This window comes from Ceratotherium simum, chromosome 33 (genome assembly GCF_057802395.1).
Source record: "Ceratotherium simum simum isolate JZ-2026a chromosome 33, ASM5780239v1, whole genome shotgun sequence".
In the NCBI taxonomy this organism is placed as follows: Eukaryota; Metazoa; Chordata; class Mammalia; order Perissodactyla; family Rhinocerotidae; genus Ceratotherium; species Ceratotherium simum.
This window is the reverse complement of record NC_141932.1, coordinates 5,194,264-5,200,309: the sequence shown is the minus strand read 5'-3', so window position 1 is coordinate 5,200,309 and position 6,046 is coordinate 5,194,264.

Sequence of the window (6,046 nt, the reverse complement as noted above, 5' to 3'; positions counted from 1 at the left end):
GGGAGCAATGGGAAATGTAGTTCTCAGCCCGAAGAGGCGACTGATAATTGCTTATGGGAGGCCGCGGGAAGCTCTGGGAAACGGAGTCTACAAGCAAAAGTTGCGAATGGCAGCCTTCTGGCCTCGGTATGACCTGAGGCACACTGGGAAGTCCGCAGCTCCAACTTGTCAAATGAGAATCTCCTGATTGACGGGGTGCTCCGGGGAACACTGGGAAATGGAGTCTCTAGGCTGCAGGTGTGCCCCAGGGCATGCTGGGAAATGTAGTACACAGTCTCAAGGGGACCTAGCAGGGAATGGACTAGACTCCACAGCCGGGGAGTCCTAAAAGGTATAGAATTGATTTTTCCATCACCTTATCAGCTTTCCTCATACCATATAGTTCATTTATTTTGGCTTTGTCTGCTCCCTTCAACTAGAAATAAGCCCCAGAAGGACAGAGATTTTTGTCTCGTCAGTGTGCACTCCTTATTCCCGGCACCTAGAACTGCGCCTAATAGTACGCGATCGAAAATAGTTTTTGAATGAATGAATGAATGGATTCCCTAGGTCGTGGAAAACACTAGGGCACCATGGGAAATTGAGTCCCCAACCCAGAAATCACTCAAGACAATTCGCTGCCCAGCCTCCCGGGGCGACCGCCAAGGGCATGCTGTAAAATAAAATTTGCGGTACAAAGGTCATGGCAATCAGCCAACAGCCTCAGAGCACGCTGGGAAATGTAGTCCTCAGGGCCACGCCCCTAAAAGCACAGTTGGTCCTAGGCAGAGACCCAACGCACCTCAAGAAATCAGGCTCAAAGGCAAGAGAAGTCTAGAGTCCCTGATGGTAACCCCTGGATCACATCCGGAAAGGCATCCAAAGGGCCGGGTCCACAGTGATAGCGCCCACAGAGCCTTCACTGGCCCTCCCTTCTCCCGCTTGCACCCTGGGACGTGGAGTACTCTGGGAAACGTAGTCCAGACTCTACGTCCTCGCAAGCTATGCTGGGATTTGTAGTCCAGAGCAAGGGAGTTCAACTAGATTGGGAAGGCGAGATTCCTTAAAGCACGAAATAATCCTCACCTTTGGTATCCTGTACCTAAATTCAAACTGGGAAAGCTGCAGGCACTTTGCAACCAGAATAAAGACCCATAAACATTGCACAGAAAGACACCAAAATCTGGACAGAGGCAACAGACTCTTTTTTCCCAAGGGATGTCTGAGCAGCCCACTTGCTCTGCAGTCCTTGGGCCTGTGCAAAGAAATAAACTACAAATCCTGTGAGGTCTGGGGAACACTGGTCATAAATACAAAGGGCATAGCAGTCCAGGTGGCTCTTGGGATGTGTAGTCTCTGAACCCCACACTTCCCACTCACATACACACCAAGCTCCTTCTCCAGGAGCTTAAAAGGCCTGAAGCAAATCATCAGTAGTAAGTTCTTAATGAAACCCAGTACCTGAGGGTTACTGTAAATGTTCAGTAAGAACATGATTAACCTTCGACCTTGTTCCCAGCACAGGTACAGATGAAAAGAAGTTAATCTTGTTAACTTGCTGTTTTCTTGTTTAACCTGAGGGGTGACTCAAGGGTCACAAGGATTTATGAGCTTCATTTGCAGAGGAAAAAGAATGCCTTCAGGAAAGTTACCGGATAACCAGCCCCAGCTGCTGTTGATACCCAGAAGTCTGATTGCCCAAGGGCTTATCTGGAGCGAAAGAAACACAGATTTCCCTTTGTTTCTCCAAAACTCCTCCTCCCAAGCCCCATAGCTCTATAAAGACCCCCTGCTTTCTTCTTTCAAGATGGCAGATTTGAGAGAACCTATCCTCCCACCTTCTCATTTTGGCCAGTTCTGGCCAATTCAAATAAAGCTTTCTCCATCTCTAGGCACTGGTGTCTCAATGATTGGCTTATTGTGCATCAGGCACATGAACTTGAGATTAAGAGGTTCGGTATCATTATTTGTGGTTGTGGTTATGTGTTTCTGTGCCTGTGCATAACTGTGGCACGTTATAATTGTATTTACGATCATGTCTGTGTCTGGGTGTACACTGCTTAGGGTCTTTTGTTATTTTTATGTCAGTAAGTGTTCCTGTAAATATGTCTGTATATTTTTGTGATTGTGATGTTTATTTGTGGAAGACACAATTTGGGGTATCTGCTCAACCCACACAACGAACTGTGGGTCGTGCCCCCACCATAAGCTCTATTAGCAATCTTTACATTGACTGCTATATTTAGACTTTAACCTCTATTTAAAAGAATTTTATTCTACTACTGTGGCTAAGAATTCCAGCTCTGGTTTAGGCAGTCCTGGGTTTGAATCTTGTGTCTGCCCACTTCCTAGCCCTGGGACCTGGGCCTCATCTCTTTATCTCTGCCTCCTGGAGTTGTTAAGATGGTGTACATAAAGTATCTGAAAGGTAGAAGATGGTAGCTGTCTACAGGCATTTTCATATTCCACTCATTAAAATTCTCTTCTACTCTTTTATTTTCCGTGGTGAAGGCTCTTTCACTTCTAAGCCCTGCTGTTTTTTCTCAATGCTAACACTGGAATTTTGAGACTTAACCTTGGAACTGCGAGCCCTCCTCACTGCTGGTGAAAATAACCTCAGAAAGATAAGAAGAAGAAGATGTTCCCTCTTCCCCTGCAATAAGCAGAAAAACAGACACTAGTCTGCATCATAAAGATAGTTCAGATAAAGGATGAACTGAAAACCTTCACAAAGTATCGAGTTTACTTTCCCATCTGGTGTGAAAACAGGGGTAAGCAGATTATAAGTCGGTTGTGATTTCTGTTATTTTAATAGGAAGAGTTCTTTGCACAAAGGAGCCTTTTAAATTTAAGAGAGAATTATATCTGCTTGTGACTATTAATACACTAAAGTATCCGTTGGGTTCTTAAACTCACATCAACAGGCTTTGAAATTGTGAATCATCCCAAGAATGGCATTATCCCAAATGTCATTCTCGGATGTGGGCACTGAAAGAGCTCATAAAGGAAGAAGACTTTTCCCAAATGCAGTGTTAGGGGCCACAATGATTATAGAAAAGAGATTCCATCTCAGTGTGTAGAACCAGGTTTTCCAGATCTGTTAACATATGATCTCCGTTCCTCCCCAATGACTTCCATGTGCTTCCCTTTCTCCTCTTTTGCATAGGGAATTTTTTTCTAAATTATCATCATTACAATTCCTTGCTCCTTCTCCATCATTGTGGATTTGTTAGGGAGAGAGAACATGTCTTTTTGTTTGTAGGATGCCAGACCATCCGGAGACACACACACACCTGATGGATAGGCCTGGTCTGACTCCAAGACCCTGGTCTCACTCTGAGACCCTGGGCGTTTGTCCTCAGGGAGTGGACAAGTGTGTCCCATGTGCAGGATCTATTTCTGTGAGTCGGGTAGCCAAAGGAGTGGATCATGTCTGAGGCTGCTAATTGCCTGCCCATAACTATCATCTCCTTCCTCAAAAATAGAACACTGGTTTTATTTGGAGTGGCAAAGAGCAAGGCAGAGACCCACTCTTCTTTGCAATCAGGGGTGGCCAATAAGATGTAAATGAACATCGTTGGGTGGAGCGTCCAGAAAGGCTTTGTAAACCTCACTCAGCTGAGAGGCCCACATATCTGGCCTTCTCACCTTCCACTCTCTTCCTGGAAGCAGATGTGATGGCTACAGCTCCAGAAATCATGGTGTGACCATGAAGTGACATTGCAGATAGAAGCAGGGCAGAAAGGAAGAAGGAGTTTCAATTCCTGACGGCAATTTGGATCTGCCTTTCCTGTTTTGGACCGCCAACCTCTCGTCTTTAGGTTACATGTGAGGAAACTAACCCCCCAATTCACAAAAACCATTGTTATTTTGGGTCCCTCTTACTAGCAGCCAAACAAAACTCCTGAATGACATTGTTGGCCCAGTACTGGCATTGTAACAGGGAGGGATCAGAGGCAAGCCGATGACCACAGAAGATAAACAGAATCCTGGGAGCATGAGATTGGGCCAAAATGCATGAAAGAAAATCATGTAAGTCCCTCATTAGAAAGAAAACCACAAGAGACCACATGGAGAGAGATCCCAGCTGTCCCAAACGGGGCCACTCTAAACTAGCCAGCCCAGCTGCCCCACCAGCAGGTGGCAGGTGCACCAGCGAGCCCAGCCGAAATCAGCCAGCCCCGAGCAGACAAGAACTGCCCGGCTGAGCCCAGCCCAAATTGCCAACCTGCAAAACCATAAGCTAAATAAAAGGCTGCTGTGGAAAGCCAGTTAGATTTGGGGTGGTTGGTTACCCAGCAAAAGCAGAACGATACAGGGTCACTTTCCAAGAGGCCCAAGAGCCTGCTGGTTGCAAATGATTGCAACCAATATTCATTCTCCCCTTCTTTCCCATCATAATAGAACCCCTGACTCTTTTTTTTTTTTTTTGCTGAGGAAGATTGGCCCTGAGCTAACATCTGTGCCGGTCTTCCTCTACTTTGTATGTGGGTCGCCATCCCAGCATAGCTGACGAGTGGTGTAGGTCCATGCCCGGGAACTGAACCCAGGCCGCTGAAGCAGAGCATGCCAAACTTAACCACTAGGCCAAGGGGCCAGCCCCTGGAACCCCTGGTATTAAGCCGGCTGTAACAGGCCACCAAGAGCGACGGCTACATTCCCAGCCTCCTTGCAACTGGAGATGGCACCGTAATTAACTTCTGCCAGCAGAAATGAATAGGGTGTGTCTCCTTTTTCTGTGTGGTCCCCTCCTGCTGTCTGGAACCAAGGTTGGTGGGGCAGTCTTCTTGTCTTAGTCAACTCAGGCTGCTATGACAAAAATACCACAGACTGCGGGGCTTAAACAACCACCATTTATTTCTCAGAGTTCTGGAGGCTGGAGGTCTGGGACCAGGGGGCCTGCATGGTGAGGGTCCGGTGAGGACCCTCCTCCTGGCTTAAGGACAGCCACCTTGTCACTGTGTCCTCACATGGTGGAGAGAGAACAAGCTTTGCTCTTTTCAACTACTTACAAGGGCACTAATCCCATCACGGAGGCCCCACCCTCATGCCCTCATCTAAACCTAATCACCTCCTGAAGGCCCCACCTCCAAATACCAGCAGATTAGGGGTTAGGGCTTCCACATATGGATTTGGGGGGACATAGACATTCAGTCCATAACACTCACCCTATGGACAAAGGCAACACCCAAGGGATGGTAGACACACAGCTAAAGGAACCTGGGCCCGGACAACTTCACAGAGCAGAGCCCCCATCTCAACTCAGACTTTCATGTGTGAGAGAAATCAACTATCTTGCTCAAGCTGCCATTATTTGGGATTCTGGCCCAATAGCCAGACCTACATGCTCACTCATATGTCCCATTCTGCAAGTCACCAAGGCAAAGCAGCAAATCATGGGCATTAATTTGTCACCTAGCTGATGCTCCCATGAGCAACTTTACAGATTTTTTTGTTTGGCTTGGTTTTGCATTTTAAAATTCAGATATAGTTCACATACCAAAAAATTTGCCATTTTAAAGTGTACAATTCCGTGGTTTGTTTATATTTGAAAGATCGTGCGACCACGACCACTACTTACTTCTGAAACATTTTCACCACCCTAAAAAGAAATACCATTCCCTTTAGCCATCACCCCTAATTCCTCCCTCCCCCCCAGTCCCTGGAAACCACTAATCTATTTCCTGCCTCTATGGATTTGCCTTCTGGAAATTTCACACAAATCGCCTTTTGTGTCTGGCTTCTCTCACTCATCATGTGTTTTAAATTCATCCATGTTGTAGCATGCATCACGGGTTCATGCCTTTTCACAGCTGAGTAATATTCCCTGGTATCCATTCATCAGTTGATGGACATTTGGGTGGTTTCCACCTTTTGGCGGTTGTGAATAATGCTGCTGCCAACATTTGTGTACAAGTTTTTGTGTGGACATATATTTTCCATTCTCTTGGGCATATACCTAGGAGTGCAATTGCTGGGTCTTATGGTGACTCTATGTTTAATTTTTTGAGGAACTGCCAGACTATTTTCCAAAGTGGCTGCCCCATTTTACATCCCATCAGCAATG